The sequence below is a fragment of the Papio anubis genome, chromosome 2, assembly GCF_008728515.1.
Source record: "Papio anubis isolate 15944 chromosome 2, Panubis1.0, whole genome shotgun sequence".
Classification (NCBI taxonomy): Eukaryota; Metazoa; Chordata; class Mammalia; order Primates; family Cercopithecidae; genus Papio; species Papio anubis.
The window spans coordinates 150,129,413-150,155,112 of record NC_044977.1 but is presented as its reverse complement, the minus strand read 5'-3'; the positions used below and the strand labels follow the sequence as shown (position 1 = coordinate 150,155,112).

General features: G+C 46.2%; 1 protein-coding gene across 1 annotated transcript in view; it reads left to right on the top strand.

Annotated features, from left to right (window-relative positions):
- The window catches only part of GRK7 (G protein-coupled receptor kinase 7), a 42,133-nt gene that overhangs the window by 5,213 nt on the left and 11,220 nt on the right, over window positions 1–25,700 (top strand). The gene's annotated exons all lie outside the window — the stretch shown is intronic.

Sequence of the window (25,700 nt, the reverse complement as noted above, 5' to 3'; positions counted from 1 at the left end):
ATGTTTTGCATTGGATGAAGATGAAATTTAAATGAAACTATATAGAAGAAAACAGAGGCAACTGATGTTTATTTTAATCAGTTTGGTTCAAAGTGACTTGCTGAAAATTCTTTGGTTAAAAGGGGAATTATAATTAAGCGATTATGTTAGGTGAACAATGGAGAATCTCTGGAATTCCAACATCTTTACCTCCGAGTCTCTGTGCACAAAGGTGGGGGATTCCACAGCAAGACAAGGGCTCAAACCTGGCTCTTAAATGCTTACTTAAAACCTTATTTTTGTACAGTGTTCAGCCTACAGGGCCCCAAGGAAATGAGAAAAATCATGGCAAGTTTGAGAAACTGCTGTGGTGATTTTATGTAGCTGTGAGGGAAGGGATGTTGACAAGACTGAAGGACTGGGCTTCTATAGGCGCTGGAATGCCTTCATGTAGGGGAAGAGGGGATCTTGAAGGGTTAATTTAGGAAGGGAAATGACATGATTAGATTTCTGTCTTAAAAAGACCAATGCAGCAACAATTTGGAAGGTAGATGGTATAGGTAGGGAAGTTAGTTAGGAGGCTAAGGTAGTGAGTGGCCCAGGCAAGAGATAATGGGGGTCGGCACAGGACAGTGGGATGAAAGAAGTGGGAGCAAATTGGAGCTTTCGGAAAGAGATCTGATGGAACTTCAGGAGCAGCTGGGTGTGGGGGTGAGGGGAAGGTGAGGGTCTCTAGCGCCAGTGGCCAGAAGGAAGAGCAGATGTGTGGGCAAGCTGGCAAGTTAACTTGTGATTATGTTGTCTATGAGGTTCCTGTAGAAGGGGCAGGCAGAGATGTTCACTGGGCATTTAGACCTATAGGCCTGGTGCTGTGGAGGAAGACCTGGGAGAGACATGGAGATTTGGAGTCATCATGGTTTGGGAAGCAGAGGGCACTGCTGAGTCACTGGGAAAGAGTAGGGGAAGCAGACCAGGAACAGATGCTGAAAAACACCAACATGTAGGGGATACAGAAGAAAAGAGGCCCTGAAGAGGTTTAAGAAGTAGGAGGAAAGGCAGGAGTGATATAGTCACAGGAGCTGTATCAGTTAGAGATGAGTTTCAGGGGCATATCCTAGAAAACCCAAATAACAGCAGATTAAACAAGACAGAGGTTTGTTTTTCTTATGTAACAGGGTGTAGAAATAAGCACTTGCCAGCATTAGTTCAGCAGCTGCAGGATAACGGGATCTGCATCTTTATAATTCTAGCCTTTTCCATGTGTTGCAAGATGGCTGCTGTAGCCCCAGTCATCAGGGCCCTGTTCCAGAGAGCAGAAAGGAGGAAGGGTCAGGAGGAAATGGACATGCATGCAGCAGTTGAGTGTGGCCCCCTTTAGGAGCTTTCCTTGAAGCTCCATCCAACAAGCTTTCACTTAGATATCACTGGCTGAGACTGTGATCTGGCCACTTCTTAGCTGCAGGGGAAGCTGATAAATGACATTCGTGAAATTTTTTGGTTAAAAAGGGAATTACAATTAAGCGATTATAATTACTGAATTATATCTGGGCTGAGTAGAAGATCACCCGGCTCATGTCCAGGCCGTGTGTGCCTATGTTGTAGATGTGGAACTTGGGGCAGGGGTGAAGGAGGGGGTTCTAGTTAGTAAGGATGAAGAAAGGCTGGATATTGAGCAGGTAACTAGCAGCCTCTGCCATAGGAGCCAAAGAAGAGGATTTCAGGGAGGAGGGTGTGGTCAAAGTATCAAGTGCTGCAAAGAGGTAACGCCACCTGTGGGATTTGGCAGTTAGGAAATCAGTGTCAAGGAATGGTGAGGTCTCAACGCAGACTGTGGAGGTTGGATTGATCTTGAAGTAGATAATGAGACTCTGGAAAGGGGAGACTGGTCCCTAGACGGGGACACAGTGGCGAAATGGAGTTTTGAGATGGGGAGGGCAGAGCAGGTTTAGATGGTGAGGCAAAAGCCAGCAGAGAAGGTGTTGATCCTGTGGGAAGGAAAGATAGTAGACAATGGCAGAGAATGGGAAGGAGCTGAAGTAACACTGTGTCCTCCGTGGGCGGGAAGGAGGAGCAGGCCAGGGAGGTGACAGAATGTTTGCCTCCTTGGGACATTCCTATGAACACAGGAACGCGGTGAATCATGGATCCATGTCCGCTGAGGCTGGAGAAAACTGAAGTGCAGCACTTCACAGTTTGGCATTTGTGTTGTCCATTGTGCCGAGCAGGAGCATTCCTTCTGAGTCGCCCGTGGACATGTATCACACTAACTGTTGCTATATCTCGACCTCGCTGGAGGCTTAGGGGACACATAGAGCTTTGGCTCACTCCAGTCTCCCTTCTCAGCTCCTCAGGCTCTGTTCATGGGCCATGGCCATTTGGAAGGACAGCTTCTTCCGTGGCTCCCGGGTGCAGCTCTCTGGCTCGTCCGGAACTTGCAGGAAGCTTTCTGTGCCTCCCCAGTGCTGTCCACTACCAGGAATGTATTTAGTGGAGAGGTTCACTGTCTACAGACCTTTGGCCCTTTTACCTCTGTGTCCCTCTCTGTCCACACTTCAGGGTTTAGGCCACTTGCCTCATCCAAGAAGTTTTATGCCCCAGTTTCCAGGCCTGCCACGGAAGCCCAGGGGACCATCAGGAAGGGTGAGGGGAGAGAGATGGAGAGTAAGATTGGAAGTCATAAAAAACAAAGAGAGGAGAAAGGAAGGCCTCCTTCCTTCACTGTTTACCCTTCTACACAGCTAAGTAAACCCCCTTAGTTTCCTATTTATTGCAGCTCCCACACATATAATTGGGCTCACAAGTAGATTGTAAGGTCATTATATTCACAATATTTCACAGAAAGAAAAGACAGATAACATAGTTACAGGGCTTCTGTAACACATTCAGTTGTGATGTCAAGATACTATGTTACAGAATTACTGTGAACATTAACTCTGTGGTTTGAATGAGTCCTCAAAATTTGATGTGTTGGAAACTTAATCTCCAGTGTGGCAGTATTGGAGAGGTGGGGCCTTAAGAGGTGAGTGGATCATGAGGGCTCTGCCGTTGTGAATAGATGAATGGATTAACGGGTTATCACAGGACTGGAATTGGTAGCTTTATAAGAAGAGAAAGAAAGACCTGAGCTAGCACATCAGCACCCTCAGCCCCACACGATGCCCTGAGCCATCTCAGTACTCCTCAGAGTTCCCACCAGCAAGAAGGCTCTCACCCTCTCACCAGACATGGCCCCTCAACCTTCCTTTCCTTTTAAAATACTTTTCTTATAAAATACTCAGTCTCAGATACTCTGTTATAAGTAACAGAAAACAGATTTAAGACCGAAGAGGTAACAAGGAAAAATCACCCTGATGATGGAGGTTGAACTCTGATTGAGTCTGAGCGGTTCTTCCCGAAAAGTTAAGGCATTGTGGCTTTGGAAATTTGGCTAGTTTCTTCTCATTCAGAGACTCATTTAGTTTTGTATAAGTTGGGATTTCTTTCTGCTAAATAGAGCAGAATACCAGATTTTGATATAGATTTGGCAGTTCAGCAATCTCACGGACAAGACCTCTGTTAAAAATCTCCTGGCTTGGGCTGAGTGTGGTGGCTCAGGCCTGTAATCCAGCATTTTGGGCCCAGGAGGACAAGACCAGTCCATAGTGAGAACTCCATCTCTTAAAAAAGAATTTTTTTAGGCTGGGCGCGGTGGCTCAAGCCTGTAATCCCAGCACTTTGGGAGGCAGAGACGGGCGGATCACGAGGTCAGGAGATCGAGACCATCCTGGCGAACACGGTGAAACCCCGTCTCTACTAAAAAATACGAAAAATTAGCCGGGCGAGGTGGCGGGCGCCTGTAGTCCCAGCTACTCGGGAGGCTGAGACAGGAGAATGGCGTAAACCCGGGAGGTGGAGCTTGCAGTGAGCTGAGATCCAGCCACTGCACTCCAGCCTGGGCGACAGAGCGAGACTCCGTGTCAAAAAAAAAAAAAAAAAAAAAAAAAAAAGAATTTTTTTGTTTGTTTGTTTTAGGCTGGGCGTGGTGGTTCACGCTTGTAATCCCAGCACTTTGGGAGGCCAAGGCAGGTGGATCCGCTGAGGTCAGGAGTTCGAGACCAGCCTGGCCAACATATTGAAACCCTGTCTCTACTAAAAATGCAAAAATTAGCCGGGCATGGTGGTGGGCACCTGTAATCCCAGCTACTTGGGAGGCTGAGGTGGGAGAATCATTTGAACGCAGGAGGTGGAGGTTGCAGTGAGTTAAGATCACACCACTGCACTCCAGCCTGGACGAAAGAGAAAGGGTCTGTCTCAAAAAAAAAATTTTTTTTGTTTTAAACTTACCCAGGTGTGGTGATGCATGCCCGTGGTCCCAGCTATTTGGGAGGCCAAGGTGGGAGGATTGCTTGAGCTCAGGAGTTCAAGGCTTCAGTGAGCTATGATCATGCCACTGCACTCCAGCCTGGGTGACAGGACGATACTCTGTCTCAAAAAAAAAAAAAAAATCTCTTGGCCTTTTCCTCCTCGTCACAAGTGGCTGTTGCAACTCCAAACATTGAGTCTGCATTCCAGGAGAAGAGAAAAGAGGAGAAAAGAACAATATCCACAGATATCTGCTTATAGCCCATTAGCCAGGACCATGTCACATGTTCACCTCTAGCAGCAAAGGAGGCTGAAAAATAGAGTATTTCATTTTCCAGTCTCTGTTTTGGGGGATGTTAAAGGAGAGGAGGAGTGAGATTAGGTGCTGGGTAAGCTGAGAGCATCTGCCATACCAGGCCCCAGGAAAAAAATATTGATGAGGATTAGGAAATCAAATTCAGTTTCATTACTTGCACAGACATTGGGACTAGAGAATGATTGTGCCAATGGTGTGGTAGACAGAATTCTAAGATGGCCCCCTATCAATGACCCTTGCTTGCCCTTGTATAATCCTCTCCCCTTGAGTGTAGACAAGACCCGTGAGTATGATGAGATATCATTGCCATGGTTGTGTTATGTTACAGGGCAAAAGGGACTTCACAGTTTTAATTACAGTTACTAGTGGCAGGGTGAGTTGGCTCACGCCTGTAATCCCAGCACTTTGGGAGGCCGAGGCAGGCGGATCACGATGTCAGGAGATCAAGACCATCCTGGCTAACGTGGTGAAACCTGGTCTCTACTAAAAATACAAAAAATTAGCTGGGCGTGGTGGCGGGCTCCTGTAGTCCCAGCTACTTGGGAAGCTGAGGCAGGAGAATCACTTGAACCCGTGAGGCAGAGGTTGCAGTGAGCCAAGATCACGCCACTGCCCTCCAGCCAGGGTGACAGAGTGAGACGCTCAGAAAAAAAGAAAAGGTTATTAGTTAGTTGACTTTGAGTTCATCAAAAGGGAAATTATCCAGGTGGGCCTGACCTCATCACACCAGTCCTTTCAATATGGGTATAGAGGCTAGAGACAGCAGAAGTCAGAACTGTAAAGCACAGAGGGCCTCCGTGCACCCGGCTGGCTTTGAAGATGGAGGAGCAAGGTATGCAGGTGGACTGCAGGCACTCAGAGCTGCCTCTCCCTGACAGCCAGCAAGGAAACAGCAAGGAAACAATTCTGCCATCACCATGTACGCTTGGAAGAGGACCATGGGCTGCAGATCAGAATGTAGCCTGACCAACATCTCCATTTTATTAGCCTTGTGAGATCCTGACCAAAGAGCCCTGCCTTGCTGTGCCAGAACTTCTGACCTACGGAACTGCAAGCTAATAAATGAACTGTTTTAAGCTACTAAATTTGTGGTAATTTGTTACACATCAGTAGAAAACTCATACAAATAGTTAATAAAGGAAGGTAGCCAGGGAAATATTGTCGGGTAGCATCAAAATTAATGGAGAAGGGCTGGGCACTGTGGCTGATGCCTATAATCCCAGCACTTTGGGAGGCTGAGGCGGGCGGATCACCTGAGGTCAGGAGCTCAAGACCAGCCTGGTCAACATGGCGAAACCCCATCTCTACTAAAAATACAAAAATTAGCCAGGTATGATGGCAGGCGCCTGTAATCCCACCTACTCAGGTGACTGAGGCAGGAGAATTGCTTTAACCTGGGAGGCAGATGTTGCAGTAAGTTGAGATTGTGCCACTGCACTCCAGCCTAGGCAACAGAGTCAGACTCTGCCTCAAAAAAAAAAAAAAAAAAAAAAAAATTAATGGAGAAGATATCCAGGTGCTGGACATTGTTGGAGGGATAATGTATTCCTTTCTCACAGGGATCAGAATACCTACCACAAGTCAGGTGCTGTAACTCACACCTGTAATTCTAACACTTTGGGAGGCAAAGGTGGGAGGATGACTTGAGGCCAAGAGTTTGAGACCAGTCTAAGCAACATAGCAAGACCCTGTCTCTTAAAAAAAAAAAAAAAAAAATTACCTGGGCATGATGGTATGCACCTGTAATCCCAGCTACTCAGGAGGCTGAGGCAGGAGGATTGCTTGAGCCTGGGAGTTTGAGGCTGCAGGCAGCCGTGATCACACCACTACACTCCAGCCCGAGTGATGGAGCAAGACCTTGTCTCTAAAAACAAAACAAAACAAAACAAAACAAAAAATAATGCCTACTGCTTATTTTAATAGAACTGGAGGCTGTAATTGAATTTAGAACTCTGGACATGATTCTTCCAAGTGGGTAGCTCTTCCCTGGGTATGAGCTGTGCCTCCCTGGGGGACACAGATCCTTTCTCACCACTGAAGGACAGTCGGTGAAGTACTTTGATGTTGTTCTACAGGCAGCACGGAGCCATTGAAGGTTTGTGAACAAGAAAGTGCCAGGACCAGAGGAAGATGATTCTGACACTATTTAAAATGAAAGACAAAGAGACTAGGGCTGGGGAGAAACGGGAACCTGCAAAGAGCTACTATAAAAATCCGCACATGAGGTAATGCGGCCTTGAGGCTGGATCCTGGGCTCTAAACAGAGCTCAGTCCCCTGACCTCTTACCTGGGCTCCATCAAGATCCAGACCTTTACATGCTTCTCTTAAAATGGATCTGTCCTCCGTGGAGGGCTAGAGGACACAGAACTGCTCCTAGAACACAGTGACTTCTGCCCTGTGGGGTCTCCTGGAAGCTGGTAGCTGGGTAGTGACTCCAGGAGGTGCTTCAAGGGTGGAAAGGAGCAGGTTTGAGAAAGACTGAGGCAGACATGTGAGGAAAGGCGGGGGCTGAAGAGCATTGGCCTGAGGCTGAAACCTGAGTTCTTGTCCCAGCTTCATCACTCATTCACCATGTCTGCCCTCTCAAGTGGGCCTTAAGACATCTCTGCAATTGCTACCACTTTTGAGTCTATGAGATAGTCTTTGAATTATCTGGAGGAGAGAAGTTTGCTGGTTTGAGAGTTTCATTCTGTTGCCCAGGCTAGAGTGCAGTGGCGTGATCTCAGCTCACTGAAACATTCACCTCTCAGGTTCAAGCACTACCACGCCCAGCTGAGGTTCAAGCGCCACCACACCTGGCTAATTTTTATATTTTTAGTAGAGATGGGATTTCACCATGTTGGCCAAGCTAGCCTTGAACTCCTGGCCTCATGCGATCCACTTGCCTCAGCTTCCCAAAGTACTGGGATTGCAGGTGTGAGCCACTGCACCTGGCCTAGGAGGAAAGAAATTTTAAACTCAAAAGATTAACAGATAGAGTAGGTTACTGTGATTTACTGGACTATCAATCAGAGTTCTTATGGGACAGAACTATGTTATTTAAGAAAAATGAAATTAATGGTTTACATAACCAGGAAGCCCAGGCCTGATCCAGGTGTCTAAGCCGTGTCCCTGGGAGTCCCTGTCTGTTTCCCAGCTTCGCTCTTCTCTGTGTTGCCCTCACTATCAGGCAGGTACTCCCTGCACGGGAGCCCCAGACACTTCATACACTTCCTACCAACTGAGCGACTCCCACAGAGGGAAAACATTTCTTTATGAATAGTTCCTTCACAGTTCCCAGAGAGGGCGCTCACTGGACAAGTCGGGTCACATGTCCAACCACAACCAATCCCATTGGCCGAGACTAGATCACTGCCTGTCCTAGGAGCCAGAGGAAGGTCTGTCCCACTTAAATCTCCTGGATCAAGAGCAGAAGAATGTGTTCTCCACAGGAAAATCGCAATGCAATAAATGGGGACTGGATGCCAAACGGGCAAAAAAAAAACAAAAACAAAACAGTGGAGGCCCCTAATAACTGCTGTTACCTAAATGGTTTGAAAAGTTTAGAACCTTTCTGACCCCTTAGTCACGGGATGATGGGACCTGAGAGTTCAAGTAGGTAACTCTTTTCTACATATGAGCTGAGCCTCTTGGAACCCTTTACAAAAAGATTCTGAGTGAGGTACTGTTCTTAGCTCCATTGTACAGTTGGGAAATTGAAACCCAAAGTCACAGTACTAGTATGTGATATGATTTCAGGCACATCAGATTTAAAAGCGCTCATAGTTTTGACTCCACCTTATTGAGTTCATGCACATGGCAACACATAGCCTTATGTTTTTTTGTTTGAGACAGAGTCTCGCTTTGTAGGCCAGGCCGGAGTGCAGTGGCACAATCTCAGCTCACTGCAAACTTCGTCTCCCAGGTTCGAGCGATTCTCCTGCCTCAGCCTACCCAGTAGCTGGGATTACAAGCCCGTGCTACCATGCCCAGCTGATTTTTTGTATTTGTAGTAGAGATGGGGTTTCACCGAGTTAGCCAGGATGGTCTTCATCTCCTGACCTCATGATCTGCATGCCTCGGCCTCCCAAAGTGCTGGGATTACAGGCGTGAGCTACCACGCCCGGCCAGCATTATGGTTTTTAATGCTATAAAAGGCTTTTCACTTGGTAAGACTCAGACAGAATAAGTGCATGTGATGACATTAGCGTATCTTCCCAGTCTAGTCTGATGTGGACACCAACCACAAGCCTAAGTGAACCTCTGAGAAAGGAAGACTTCAGAAAAGGATCAGCCCAGCCTGACCTACACAGGGAATGATGGCCATTAATATTTCAGACCCAGCTTCTTACCCATAGGTGCAGTACAATTAAACATGTTCCAGCCACTGTCTACGTGCACTTTTTTTTTTTTTTTTTTTTTTTTGAGTTGGAGTCTTGCTCTGTTGCCTAGGCCAGAGTGCCATGGTGCGATCTTAGCTCACTGCGACCTCTGCCTCCAGGGTTCAAGCTATTCTCATGCCTCAGCCTCCTGAGTAGCTGTCATTACAGGCACCTACCACCACACTCCACTAATTTGTGTATTTTTAGTAGAGTTGAGTTTTCACCACGTTGGCCAGGCTGGTCTGGAACTCCTTACCTCAGGTGATCTGCCCACCTCGGCCTCTCAAAGTGCTGGGATTATAGGCGTGAGCCACCGCGCCCAGTCAACATGCACTTTTAATAAATGTGATAAGCACTTCTGCCTGTGCTCAGTTGACATCTACATGCACACAGTGAAACTAGTTTGTATCATTGTTAAATATTCCAGGTAAATATAATAGGAATATTGGGGAGCGAGGATCATGCTTGCACTTTTTAAATTCAGAATTCTATTTGGTGAGCAGTGACCTTCAGGTGTTATGCAACATGAGTCTTTAAAATTTGCTATTTTGTTAGGAATGGGAATGAGGTTACAATAGTGACCCAGAAGCTTGTTACATGTTTAGATACCTGGTCCTGCCTTGAAGTCTCTGACCAACTCCTCACATTCAGAGGGATAATGGGAGACAGAGGTTTGGTATTATATTTATTTTGAAGCATCTATTGTACCAAATACAATGCTAGAGACATACTGGAAAGGTGATTTTTAAAAGACCTCTGAACATGTTTTCTTGGGAGCTAATGCCTCCTTACGTCACAACCATCATGACCGTGCTCCCCAGTTTTTTTTCTTTAAGTGCTCACTTCTGAGATCTAGCTTAAGAAAGCCACATAGGAGAGGCATTCTGGTCACATGAGGCATGAAGTCATGATCACACTTTGGCCTGACCAAAATGATTACCACGGGCATTGACCAAATTTAATTCCTACTAACTTTTGACCCCTACAGAAATTTGAAATCTATTCTTAAATTATTTACCACTACCAAGGGCATTCAAAAATATTCATTACAGTCTGTAATTACTTTTAACATTCCTTCATCCAAAAGTCATGCCTTTATTCATTCATTCACTCACTCACTTGTTTATTCTACTTATATGTATCAAGTGTTTCCCACACACCAGGACTGTTCTAAATATGAGGGATAGCAGGGCGCAGTGGCTCATGCATGTAATCCCAGCACTTTGGGAGGTCAAGGTGGGCAGATCACTTGAGGTCAGGAGTTTGAGACCAGCCTGGCCAACATGGTGAAAACCTGTATCTACTAAAAATACAAAAATTAGCTGGGTATGGTGGCACACGCCTGTAATCCCAGCTACTTGGGAGGCTGAGGTAGGAGAATCGCTTGAACCCGGAAGGCGGAGGTATAGTGAGCCAAGATCATACCATTGCACTCCAGCCTGGGAGACAGAGCGAGACTCCATCTAAAAAAAAAAAAAAAAAACTGAAAGAAGGAAGAGCAGAAAATGGACATGATTCCTGCCTTCATGGAACTTATAGTCTAGTGGGGGAGATAGAACTTAATAAACATTCAGATTGGGCATAGTGGCTTATGCCTGTAATCCCAGCACTTTGGGAGGCCAAGGCGGACAGATCACTTGAGGTCAAGAGTTCAAGACCAGCCTGGCCAACCTGGTGAAACCCTGTCTCTACTAAAAATACAAAAAATTAGCCAAGCATTGTAGCACAGAACTGTAGTCTACTTGGGAGGCTGAGGCAGGAGAATCGCTTGGACCCAAGAGACAGAGGTTGCAGTGAGTGGAGATCATGCCACTGCACTCCAGCCTGGGCAACAGAGCAAGATTTTGTCTCAGAAAAAAAAAAAAAGAACTTAATCATTCAAATAAATATTAAATATCACTTATGATAAACACTGGGAAGACATTGTACATGGGGCTCTCCAAGGAGGATTTGACTTAATATGTGAAAATCAAAAAGTAAACCATATGGGAAATTCAACTTACATGATACTGGAAGGAAAAGAATTCACTCAGCAAAGGGGTTCCGGTGGTGTCTCAGATTGGGCTCCCTGGAAACAGACTCTGAGACAGATTTACACGTGGAAGATATTGGGGAGCAGTGATACTGTGAAATATGTATTTGGTCTTCATCCCATTTTCTGGCATCCAATTCCTAAAGTCCTTGGAATCTTTGAAGCGAAACGCATCTTTTTGTATATTAATGAGTTGACTGATGGCTGGCAGCCCGTAGGAAGCTGCAGGATGGAGACTGGTCACCAGAAAAGCCAAGGCAGGATTAGAGGGTTAGGACTTTCAGCCTATCCCCCAATGGCCAGTGATTTTATCAATCATGCCTATGTAATTAAGCCTCCATAAAAATCCAAAAGGGCAGGGTTCAGAGAGCTTCCTGATAGCCAAACACGTGGAGGCTTCCAGGAAGATGAACAAGAACGCATCCACGTGCTGGGAGTGTGGCTCACCCCAGCTCCATGGGGACAGAAGCTTCTGAACTTGGGACCCTTCCAGACTTGGTCCTGTATGACTCTTCATTTGGCTGCTTATTTGTGTCCTTTAAAATATCCCTTGTAATAAACCAGAAAACATAAGTGTTTCCCCGTTCTCTGAGCTGCTGTGGCAAATTAATTGAACCCAAAGAGAGGTTTGTGGGCACCTCAATTTATAACTGGTGGGTCAGAAGTTTTGGAGGCCTGGACTTGCCACTGGCATTCAAAGTCTGGGGGCAGCCTTGGGGACTGAGCCCTCACCCTGTGTGACCTGGCACTATCTCCAGGAGATAGTGTCATAATGGATTTGAATTAGGGGACATCCAGCTGGCATCTGCTGCAGAATGGATTGCTGACTGGTCTGTGTTTTGAGAGTATTGTGGGAGAAACTGAGTTTGTTTCTTCTACTCAGGAGTGCTCTCCTGAGACGCAGCCATGAGGAAGGCAGGACTGGGCAGAGAGAGCCTCACCTCCAATGCGGCAGGCTGGGGGACTAAGACCTCAGCCATCCTTCAGGGAACTCTGGAGTTGGGATGACTCTTCTGAGTTGTCCCAAATTGAGGTGGGGTCCAGGCTTGTGTATCCCTAAGGATGCATTCAGTGACCGTGAGCAGCTGCTGGAAAGGGGCAGAAGCCTGGGCAGTTCCCAGGGAGGGGTGCAGCTGTGAGCCATCATCAAGCAGTAGCCCCAGCCAGGTATGGCTACATAAATTTGGGGGCTCACTGTGAAATAAAAATATAGGGCCTCTTCTTCAAATATCAGGAAGAAGTCTCCTTCCATGCTCTATTTTTTAACCAGCCATGGGGTTTGGATTTGCTATTTAATGTTATACTCCCCTAGGCTCTGGGATACTCAAGGAGTGAGTGGAGACACTCACAGGCACCCAGGGCTCCATCCCATGCCTGGACCTGAGGAAGCATGTGCCTGACCCCAGCCCTCCCTGCTCCTGAGTCCAGGCCCCTACCAGGCAGAAAGTGGCAATAGTCACTGGGTGAGGGTGGGGCTAGAAGTGGGAAGTGGGGAAGTAAACAGCCATGAACCCATCCCTGGGAGGCAAGCAGGTGGCAGGAGGGGGACTGTGTGAGCTGAGGCTCCAAGCACGGCTCCATCAGCTTATTGGACTTCACTTAAAAGACACAAATTCAAAGATGAATGATTACAAACAGCATTAAACCCCAGTACAAGTATACCTCTGAGCACAGGACCCTGTCCAAGGGCACTGGAAACTGGCCTGACCCCAGCAGCTGGAGGGTGGGGGCCAAGAACCTGAAGAGGGGATTGGAGCCAAGTACCACCGTAGCCCCCACAGGTGGGGAAGAGCATTTAAGGCCATGGGAATAGTCTGGGCAAGTACCCGTTGCTTTAGGGGAAATGAAAAGGAAGCCAAGAAATGAAAAGCACATTGTCAGAGGAAATGTGGTTCAAATGAAGATGGAGAGGGGACAGGGGCCAGACGGAACCAGGCATTACGGGCCATGCAAAGGACTTTGGGTGATGGTCTCTAAGCACTGGAAAAGCTGTGGCAGGGTTTCATGAAGGGGACATGTCTCAAATTTTGTTTTGAAAAGATTACTGCGGTGAAGTGAAAAACAGATTCGAGGAGATTCAGGTAGTTTGTGGTCTTTGTCATCCAATAAGAGGTGATGAGGCTCAGACCACAGAGGGAGTAGTAGAGACAGAACGCAGTGGATGAATTGGGGCGATATAATATTTCAGAGTGAATAGGCCTCAGTGATGGTTTGGATACGGGGTTAAGGGAGTTGGGGTGTCAAGAATGATTTGTTAGATAATGCTATGTCACAAGCACAGACTTAGACCCTGAGTACTAAACAGGGAACCAGGCAAACAAAGACCCTGAATACTAAACAGGGAACCAGGCAAACAAATGCTTGCCTTCATGAAGTTCCAGGAGAGGAAAGGGACGGACGAGGACATGGGTAGTGATAATACAGTATGATCAGGGTTGTCCAAGCTGGGTACATAGGAAGGGCACCCAACCCAACATGAGGACCTGGAGTCACAGGGTCAGGAAGGGCTTCCAAGAGGAAGGGACAACCAAGTTAAGACTTAAAAGGCATGAAGCTAGACAGGTAAAGAGGAAGGAGCATGGGATAGGTAAAGGGATCAGCAGAGCTCAATAGTCTTTAATGGGGGGTGATTTTGCCAGACTTCCTGGGGATATTTGGCAATGTCTGGAGACAGTTTTGGTTGTCATGACTGGGGAAGTCCTACCAGCATCTAGTGGGTAGAGGCCAGGGATACTGCCAAACATCTTACAATGAATAGCACAGCCCCAACACAAACCATATTCAGCCCACAACCTCCACAGTGCCACAGTTGAAAACCCCTGGCATAAAGTCCTCTCAGCACGAGGCCTGGGGCTCAGTCACAGAACAGAGTGGCTTTGCAGCTGGCTGGAGTGTGGAGTCATGAGGTGGGAGGGGCAACAAATGATACAACTAGAGAGTTTAGCAGACACCAGGCCCTAGGGGCTGGAGGAGTTGGACAAGGGGAGTTTGAACCTGTTGGCAAGGGTGCTGGGGAAGCAATGAAAGGTTTTCAGCAGGCAAGTGACAAAATCAACCTTGGGGCCAGGGGTGGTGGCTCATGCCTGTAATCCCAGCATTTTGGGAGGCCAAGGCACAAGGATCACTAGAGCCCAGCAGATGGAGACCAGCCTGGGCAACACAGCAAGACTGCTCTATATTAAAAAAAAAAAAAAAAAAGCCTTGGAATTACAATCAAAGAGAAGGAGTTAGAATGAGCATAGAAAGGCTGGGAGGGAAGCAGAGTACTCAGGGAACTGTGGGCTTGCACATTGTCTAATGGAGTCACAGGAGTAAGGAGAGGCTGGGCCGGGGGTCTGCAGGATGCGGCAGGAGGGGGCTGTCATCTGAGATGATACAGTTCAGGGACCTAATGGTTGCTGCATCATCTAATCTAATATAGACACATGTTAGAAGCTCAGAGCATTCATTTAGATCATGCACAGCTGATGAAATATGGTCCTGCGGGTCAAGGAGATAGGAGCTTGAGCGTTTGAATCCTAGTTCTGCCATTTACTCTGGCTGCTGTGTACAGATGTGCAGGCTGACCCCCTGCATGGGAGAGTGGGGGCTGACGTCACACTGGAGGCTGGTTTGCTCCACGCACCAAGACATTTGGAGTGCCTTCTAATTGGCACAAACGTGCCGCATGGGCTGGCCACAGCCATGCACATGACCTTAGGCAAGTCAGACTGCTTCTCTGAGCCTGCTGAATACTGGCTGCCTTTAGTGTCGATGAGAAGATTAAGAAACAAGGTAGATGAATGCCTAGCCGAGGGTCAGCCACTTGGTAGGCACTCAAGAAATGATTGTACAAGAAGCGCCAGACCTTCAGTCACAATCCCCACTGTTGCAACTGTCTCTGCCTCACCTGACAGGCACTGCAGTTGCTCAGGTGACCTCTGCAGCTGTGCTTTGTCCTCTGTAAGGCACAGGGAGCCTGCAGGACCCCAAGGCTGCAGCAGTGGGCAGTGGGGGAGCAGCTTGCATCTGGGTTGAGTCAAGCAGACACTCACAGTTGTCTTGCTTCCTCACAGCTGCGTGAGGTTTCATTTGTGGTTTTCTTCTGAGCATCTTAGAGGCACCGTGGAAAGTGTGCCTCAGCCTGCTGCCAGAGAGATTCACAGCACAAGAAACCACCGAAGAACATGCTCAAGTGAAAAATGGGAACTATTGATCTCTGACCATGTGCCATACCCTGCCTTTCGGTCTGGTGGAGTCTTGTGTAGCTGTCCTGCCTGAGACAACCAGAACCCAGGCATGGTAACAACACCCGCTAATATCTACTGTGGTAGCAGGCCTGCTGTGCGCCAGGTTTTGGGACGACACCCAATCTGTTTTACCGTTTTAATCTTCATCGCAGTCCCATAAGGCAAGAACTGTTGAGGCTCAGAGGGGTTGAGTAAGTGGCTGTGGGTGACCAGCTTATAACTGGTAGAACTGGGATCTGAACCACAGCAAACCAACATTTCACCCCAGACTCTATCCCTGCAAAAAGCCTTATAGCGAGGACCCCTCTTTTGGGTTCCCTGTGTGGGCTCTCTGAAATGGGTGTCCTTCCAGGGGTGTCAGGAAGAGCAGGAAGCCGCCTCTGATGGGATGCGCCCTCCCCGCCCAGGAAGTGGCGGCAGAAAGCGAGCCCAGCGAAGCCAGGGGCAGGAGCGGCCTCCGCGCGACACTGCTGCGCTCTTGATTCTGCGGCCTGGGGCCGAGCACGCGGGGCGGGCGGAGCCTCGAGCTAAGCCCCTGGGGTCCCAGGGCCGCATTCCTCCGAGGTCTGCAAAGGCCACTGCTTAAAGGCGCAGAGGAGCAGCTGGGAACGAGAACAAAGCGGCCAGGCCCCCCTCGGAGGAAGGAAGGAGCGAGCCCCAGGAAACAGCTGATAGCGCTAAGCTCAGCTTGTTTTTTTCCTCTGCTCAACAGTTCTCCTGCCACGGCAAACAAAAGATGTACATTCTGATTCCCTCTTCTGTTTGGATTGTGCTGTCGACTGGATCTGGTTTGTGATGAGCTGGGGGAAGAGGCATCCGCGGGCGGTTTCTGGCTCGGCGTGGCGGTGTGCTTGGCCGCGCCGGATCGCGGAGCTTCCTCTCCCGCTCCTTTTTCCCCGCCTGCGTCGCTAATCCAGCCTGGCCCGGCCTGGCCCGGCCACCCCAAGGGCCGACACGGCCATTTCTTTTGATAGTGGAATTGAAGGTTGCCAAGTTTTCAGATTTAATGGGAGCTGGAGGGTTGCGGTTGTCCTTGACCTTGAAGGACCTGCGCGCACACATACTTTTTCATGGACTTGTAAAACTGTTAAGATGTGAACTGTGCCCTCTCAGCTCCACTAGAAGCCCCTCCCTGTTCTCTGCACTGCGAAGGTCACAGTCTGGTTCCTGGTTGTCCAGAGCCACACTGGGACTCTGTCCAGGGCCACTGGGCCCTGCCAGTTCGGTTGAGAGTAACAGCTACAGGGTCAATGGAAGAAGCCAGCACTCAACAGCAAGAACAATGTAGCCGGTATCTGGACAGGTCCCGACGGGCTTGGGATCTTAATCCCACCTTAAGGTGTCTACCTTCCCCAATGTCTGGACACCTGTAGGTGACAGGTGGCCCTGATGGGACTAAGCAATCCGCTTGAGATTACTGTACTAGAAGGACTTCCCGCTGCCCCTTAGGGGGTGGGGGAGGGGCACTGGCACTGCCAGGCATCCTAAACCCCGTGAGGTCTGATGCTCGATGTCGCCCAATGCTGGGTATACTTGGTTTTGCCTGACCAGGTGTTGACCGTGTGGGTCTGGAAAGGTCACCATAAAACCCAAAGTAAAATAAGGTAAAACCCAGAAAAGGATACAACGCACGCACACACACACCCCTCCACTAAGAGGTGCTGACACTTGGGCAATCCCTACAGCCCTGGGCATGGCGGTTCTGGTCACATGCACTGAATGAGACGGTTCTGATGCCGCTGAGACGGAGGCACACGGCCCTGTGTAACTGCAGGAGTTAAACTGAGCTGTAAGAGGTCAGCGTGGTTGGACCTGCTCCACGCTGCTTGGCGCGTTCTCTCCTCCCACCCTACTCTGAGGAGGCAGTTCACATGCAGAAGACAAATGGCATAAAGGGCAGGCAATTAATTTTTTCAGCTGGAGGCTGCGATGGAATGTGGGTGCTTAAAGTCTGGCCTGCGCCTCTAATTCCATTCTCCTAAGTGAAATACCTCTGCTCTTCAAGGAGGTGGTGCCCTTCAAAGTTCCATGGCTGACATTTTCTGTCTTTAGGACCAAGAGGTGAATTTAGTCCTGAAAATTATTTGGAATGAATCTAAGGCCTTCCTGCATGCTGTCTCATGCTCTTTCCACTACACCAGGGAGTCTACAGTGCTGTAAAGATGGCAGGCCAATTCTTTACTTATTTCCTTGGGGAGGTGGCTGCAGAGCATGGCTCAGGGTCTGATTCCATCTCCCAGAACCCTCTGCTGTGTGGCGCAACCAAGCCAGCCTGAGACAGGCAAAGAATTCACTGGGATAAGGGGAAGGGAAACATCTTTAGCAAGAATGCTAAAGATCAAGGACTTAGTACTAGGCAGATAGGGAGAGGGAAGAAGGGGACTCTACAAGGGAGAAAAGAAATCCTGAAGGGAACTTGGAGGGATAAGAAAAAGTTACTTCACCTGCTTCCATACAGGTGGAATAATGTAGTAGTTAAAAGTGCAGTCCAGGGCAGGTGTGGTGGGTCACACCTGTAATCGCAGCCCCATGGGAGGCCGAGGCGGGTGGATCACTGGAGGTCATGAATTCGAGACCAGCCTAGCTAACATGGTGAAACCTTGTCTCTACTAAAAATACAAAATTAGCTGGGCGTGGTGGCGGGTGCCTGTAATCCCAGCTACTTGGGAGGCTGAGGCAGGAGAATCACTTGAACCCGGGAGTCGGAGGTTGCAGTGAGCCGAGATTGTGCCACTGCACTCTAGCCTGGGTGACAGAGTGAGGCTCAGTCTCAAAAAAAAAAAAAAAAAAAGGTGCACCCTGTGTATGATTCTCGGGTTGGTGATCTTAGGCCAGATTTAACCTCTCTATGGCTCAGTTTCCTAATCTGCAAAATGACCACAATCTCATAGGGTTATTATGGAGATCAAATGAGGAATTCACATAAAGCACTACAGAAAATATTTAGCATGGAATAAGCACTCAATAATGTTTTCCATTATTATTTCCAATTTTTCTCTCAGCATGTGTTTCACAATCCTTTGTTCATGGCAAGGTGTGTTGTCCACTTTCACCCTACACCTTCTACTGAGCAACTTAGGTTTATCCAGTATCCTCATTAGTACATTTAATCCTTAATGTCACTCACCTTTGAAATGTGCTCATTGGATGGGTGCCACACAGAGCAAGCTCACAATAAATGTTGCTGAGTAGAACTTACTGACTGCCACGGACTTAACTTCGTTTGGATGTTGTTTATAGTCTTTCTTTATGCCTCTGCACCCCAGCAGAGTCATAAAGAACCGGAGAGAAGCAGGACCTGAGAACATGAGGCCCAAAGGAGAGCTGTGGGAAGTGAAATACTATATTCAGGGAGACCCTCAGCTCCTTCCCATCTCAGTTGCCCGAATGAAAGGAGGCAGGCTGATACTTCTCAGGTGGGGAATGGAGATATCCCACCTGATCCCTCTCATCAGTTGATAAGCTGGATACCACAAAGTTTATGGTCAGCTTTTTGGTGCTTCACTCTTAAATATGAATGAATAGACAAAGATCAATTGTCGTTTGTACAAAAAAAAAAAAAAAAAAACACTCTTCAAAATGAAAAACAGAACCAAAACAATCAGAGGAAAAGAACTTGTAGAAAACAGGAACGATGCAGGGACTAGAAGAGACCATTTTTTAAAGCTTATAATTATTATCTTTTGAGATTAAAGAGAAGATAAGGCCTCCATGAAACAAGAACAAATGCTATAAATTGAGGAACATTCACAGAACAACAAGGACATTTGGAAATAAAAAATATGTAAATACATTTGCAGAAAAACATGGACAAATCTTAAAGATGTGTTAAACACATTAAGTTGGACATGAAAGAATACGTACTATACAATTCCATTTATACAACATTCAAGGACGGACAAAACTAATCTATAGTAACAGAAATCAGAAAGTGTTTGCCTGAGAAGTGGGGAGGACTGACTGGCAAGGGGCACAAGGGAACTTTCTGGACAGACAAAAATGTTTTATATCTTGTTTGGGTGGTATTTATGAGGGTGTATTTAATTATGAAAATTCATTGAGCTGAATATCTAAGAACTGTACACATTATTGTATGTTAATTACATATCAATAACATCATAGGGCAAAAATGAAAAGTTCAGTAGAAGAATTAAGCCTCTATATCTAGCCATCAGTTTACAAGAAATGCACAGAAGAGAGGAACATGTTAAATGACACCACAGGAATGCAGTCAGCAAAATCTGACTGTGGGAAACTACAGTTTGGCCCCTTTTTTTCAACAAAAACTTGCGAGGTGGGGAAAAAAGGCAGAAGAGGAGCCTATAAAAGAGATTTAAGAGACAATCATTGTATGAACCACAATACATTGTATGAACCACATTTGATCTAAATTTAAACAGAAGTTTAATGATTGTTTAAATGATTGTATGATTGAAGTTTAAATTTTACTTTTAAAAGTTTATAGGACAGTTGGTATACAAATATGTCCAGATAATATTAAATAATATTCTTATTTTTTAAATGAGATAATGTTATTGTAGCGCTTTGTTTTAGTGTGTTTTCTAAGTGACCTTATCTTTTAGAGATTCATAGTGAAATATAAATGATGCATGACTAGAACAGTCAGGAGAAGTGGGAAGGGACATAGGTGAGACAATATTGGCCATGTGTGGGTAACTGTTGAAGCCAGGTGAAGACTAATTTGGGTTTATTATTCTACCTCTGATTTGTATATATTTGAAGTTTCCCATAATAAAATACATTTTTAAAAGTAGAATAATTGGAGGAAAAATAGAGGAAGTCTCCCCCTATGCCTCTCAAAAAGAAATAAGAGATAGAAGTGGACACTAGGAGCAAAAGGTAAGAAACATAAAGGATAATAAGTTCAATATTTCTGAAAAAAAGAGAAGAGACAAAATGGAAGGGAGAAAATGATCAAAGAAATACTATGCGAGGCTGGATGTGGTGGCTCATGCCTGTAATCCCAGCACTTTGAGAGGCCAAGGCAGGAGGACCCCAGAACCAGCCTGGGAAACAGAGAGAGACCCCATCTGTACCAAAAAAAAAAAAAATTACCTAGGCATGGTGGCATGCACCTGTGGTTCAGGAGGCCGAAGTGGGAAGATTGCTTGAGCCTGGGAGGTGAAGGCTGCAGTGAGCCACGATTGAACCACTGCACTTCCAACCTGGGTGACAGACTGAAACTCTCTTTCTCTCGCTCTGACACACACACACACACACACACACACACACACACACACACACACCCCACACACAAATAGTATGACATAATTTCCCAGCACAGACAGCCACTGGTTTCTGGATTGAGTGGCCAGCTGATAGCCATGATAGCCAGCACCATGGATGAAAAAAGCCCCACATCAAAGTATGTCCTTGAGAAATTTCGTCAGATTGGTGTACTGGACCACAAACCTCACGCACCTTTCTACATTCCCTCTACTGCCTCCTTTTCTGTCCCTCTTGGACAGCTCTCTGTCAGCAGCACATCTAGGCTGGGTTGCCCCTCCACTTTCAGAACTGGATGAAATATCATCCTGTAGGGTATGGAGCCTTATTTCCTGGGCAGCTGCTAATCAACTGGATGACATGTCAGGCAATACAGCTCTTCGGATAATCCTTGAGCAATGGAAACGGGAGATGGGAAGGACTGGGCAGCTGCATCTCCCTCGTCTACTCTCTCCTGTGCTTCCTCCTTGTGTCCCTTCCAGAAGAGTCCCTTGTGCCTGATGAACCAGCAGCCAGCTGGGCATCACATCCCCCTTCCCTCACTCTCCTTTTCCCTTCTGCATATTCTATTATAAAAACTTCCAAGCATACAGCAAAGTTGAAAGAATTTCACACAAGCACCTTTGAAATACCCATTACCTAGAGTTTATCATTGACATTTTAACAGCTTTATTGAGATACGATTTAAGTACCATAAAAACCATTCATTTAAAGTGTACTGGCTGGGCGCGGTGGCTCACGCCTGTAATCCCAGCACTTTGGGAGGCCAAGGAGGATGGATCACCTGAGGTCAGGAGTTTAAGACCAGCCTGGCCAACATGGTGAAACCCTGTCTCTACTTAAAAAAAAAAAAAAAAAAGCCGGGCATGGTGGTGCACACCTGTAGTCCCAGCTATTCAGGAGCTGAGGCAGGAGAATCGCTTGAACCCAGGAGGTGGAGGCTGCAGTGAGCCAAGATTGCACCACTGCACTCCAGATGGCGACAGATGTCTCAAAGGAAAAAAAAAAAGTACCGGTTTTTAGTACATTTACAGAGGTGTGCAAACATTACCACAATCGATTTTAAAATATTTTCTTCACCCCCAAAAGAAATCCCATATCCTTTAGCAGTCACTTCCATTACTCTGCACTTCCATCCCCAAGCAACCATTCATCTATTTTCTGTCTCTATGGAATTGCCTATATTAGACACCTCGTATAAATGGAATCATGCAGTATATGTCATTTGTGACTGGCTTCTTCCATTTAGCATGTTTTCAAGGTTCACCCATGTTGAAGCATGTATATCAGTACTTCATTCCTTTCTTCCCCATCCTCCCCTCCCCCAAGATAGAGTCTTGCTCTGTCATTCAGGTTGGAGTGCAATGGCGCCATCTCGGCTCACTGCAACCTTTGCCTCCCAGGTTCAAGCGATTCTCCTCTCTCAGCCTCCCAAGCAGCTGGGATTACAGGCACCCCCGGCTATTTTTTGTATTTTTAGTAGAGACGGGTTTTCACCATGTTGACCAGGCTGGTCTCTAACTCCTGACCTCGTGATCTGCCCGCCTCAGCCTCACAAAGTGCTGGGATTACAGGCGTGAGCCACCACTGCCGGCCAGTACTTCATTCCTTTCTATGGCAAATAATATTCCTTGTATATCATTAGCATTTTACTAGATTTGCTTAATCAAATATCCATCTATCTATCCATCCTCTCTATCCATCCATTTAATCAACCTTACATCTTTTATTTATTTTCGAGTAAACTCACTTCTCTTTTTTCCAAGCCTTTGCACCTTCAGCTTGCACACCTCTCAAATATATCTCATATCACTATCCTATGTGCAAAGGAGGCTGGGAGAGATGTTGTCTTTAGTCATCTGGCATTTTGTGATAGAGGGAGGCAAGGGAAAAGGGAGACTGGGAATAGATTTTGCTACCTAAGAATACAGTTTCTCAATCCCATCTCCCCTCCCCCCATGGCATCCCCCAGATCATGTATTCTAGAAACACCAAATTCCTTAAAGCTCCCTGAATACCTTATACTTTTTCTGACTCCATCTCTTGCACATGTTCATTACCTGGATAGCCTTCTAGGTGTTTCCCTCATATTCAGGCCAACTGTGGCTCTTCAGTGAAGTATTCTCAACACACACACACTCACACACACTCACATACATACACATTCACATAACACACACATATACACACACTCACATACACACATATACATACACTCAAATACACACACACATACACACACTCACATACACACACATGCACACACACATACACACATGCTCTCATACACATATGCTTACATACATACATGTACATTCACACATATGCTCACACCTACATACACACATACATACACATGCACACTCACATGCACATACACACAGGCACACATACATACACGTTCACATACACATGCACACATACACACATGCTCTCATACACATATGCTCATGTACACTCACATGCACATACACACACATATGCATACTCACACACTCACATATACACATACACACCACACTCACACACACACTCGCACATACACATACACTCACACGCACTCATACACCGACACATGTATACACACATACACATATACATACACCCACTCACATACACACACATACTCATACACTCTCACACACACACACACACTCATATACACACACAATCACACATACACAATCACATACGTACACATGCACACACCGACCCCGTGGGCCCCCCTGCACGTGTTCCACACTCTATTGAATCAACCTTCTGACTGTCTGTCTCTACCAGTCTCTAAATCCTCAAGGGCGGGGGCCAGGCCTTACAGGTCTCGGTATCCGTGCAACTCATTGCAGGGCATGACTCAACAAATGTTTTCTGCATAATGAATGGAAAACATCTAGTCACCGTCTTCGTGGTTATTTAATTAAAAACATGGCATGCACCAGGTGAGGCCCTGTGATAAACGCCTGGATTTGGAGACAAAGATGAGTAAGGGCCTCAGAGGTGCCTACAGGACTCTTGTCTGGACAAATGCAAAACTAGACAAGATGCCAGGGCAACAGATGTAAACCGGGACTGTCCCAAGCAAACCGGAACATATGGTCACCCAAATTATACACCAGCTTCTCTGAAAACAGCAGTGCCATGCTGACTCATGCACACCCGTTAGACCCTAGTCACTTCCAGAACTTTCTTGTTCAGGCCAATCACTTCATTAGTACTTGGATTGTTTATGTTTTTTCGTTGTTGTGAACCATGTGGAAATTATCCATGAAATTTTATATTTCTAAAGCCTTACATTAAAAAATACTTAAGCAACTAGAAATAAAACACCTAATGCACAGCGCAACACTTCCTAATGTTTTCTTCATAGAGACAGGGTCTCACTAAGTTACCCAGGTTGGAGTGCTGTGGTTTGTCTACCGCACCACAGCCTCGAACTCCTTGGATGAAGGATCCTCCCATTTCAGCCTTCTGAGTACCTGGGACTACAGGCATACACCACTGCACCCAACTTTTCCAACCTTTCCTGAAGTACTGAAATGCATAGTTGTAATCAGTGGGTGACAATCATTACATATATAAATTTCTTGGTATTAACAATAGACTCTGGTTTATCATCTTATTGATGGACCTTTGGGTGTTTCCAGCTTGTGACCATTCTGAATTAATGAAGTTATGAACATCTCAATATAGATTCCTTTTTCTTTCTTCTGAGTCTCTTTGAGGTACATACTCCAAAGTTAGATAATCTGGTTGAAAGACAGGAACAGTTTGTTACTTTTTGTTTCCCATTGCTCTCTGTCATATTGCTTTCCGAAAAGTCCGAGTCGGCCAGGCACGGTGGCTCACACCTGTAATCCCAGCACTTTGGGAGGCTGAGGCGGGAGGATCACTTGAGGTCAGGGGTTCATAGATCAGCCTGGCCAACATGGTGAAACCCCATCTCCACGAAAAATACAAAAATTAGCCAGGTGCGGTGGTGGGCGCCTATAATCCCAGCTACCTGGGAGGCTGAGGCAGGAGAATGGCTTGCATCTGGGAGGTAGAAGTTGCAGTGAGCTGAGATCAGGACACTGCACTCCAGCCTGGGTGACACAGCGAGACTCCGTCTCAAAACAAAACAAATCTGAAGTAAATATATACCTTAAAATTGCAAGGTGTGTTGTATATTTCATTAAATATTTGTTGAGTAAATACATGAATTAAAATCAATGCAGCCGTAAAAAGACAAATATTGCATGATTCCACTTATATGAGGTACCTAGAGTAGTCAAATTCATAGAGAGAGAAAGTAAAATGGTGGTTGCCTGGGGTTGAGGGGAGAAGGAATGGCAAGTTGTTTAATGAGTGTAAATTATCAGTTTTACAAGATGAGTAGTTCTGGAGATTGGTTGCACAACAGTGAGAATGTACTTAACACTACTGAACTTACACTGCAAAATGATTTAGATAGTAAATTTTATGTGTAATTTATCATACATACAAGCATATATAAATATATATGTATTATATATAGAAATAAATATGTATGTGTATATAGTGAATATGTATATATATTTAATCTAATGATCATTTGGCATACATTGTCAGTAGAAGTGTACCTGTAATACATAGTCATGCATGCAAAATGAAATTTCATGCGTGTGCGGAATTTCCTCAATTAAAATGACAGTGTTAATTATCCAGTGCAGAGACAGGCAGGAGGAGGTGTGTGTGATGTTAATGTTATTACATGGCACATAGAATAAGAAACATCATAGACTAGACAATATATGAACATTTAATATTAGTAATAAAGTGCTCAACCTTAAAAAAAATCATATGCATCTAATTTTCTATTATCTGTGAACTTTAAAAAAGGCAGAGCTTAGGGGATCTTACAGACATCCACTTGAACTTTTCATCTTAAAGATGAGGTGATGAGCCTAAGAGAGGTAGCAGATTTTCCCACATCAAGAGCAGCTACGGCTTCCCTTTTCTTGATGACCTTAGCCACCAACTCTATCTCATTGGCCAAAATGAATCTCATGGCCTCCCCTGGCTGCACCCAAAGCTGCTGGGAAAGCAGCAAAAGGAATAGGTTAGACACATTGCCACTCCAAACAAATAGGGTTCCCTGAACAAGGGAAGAAAAGGAGAATATGTATTAGGTAGGCAGTCAGCAGTGTCTGCTGCACTCACCTTATTGTCTTTGTTC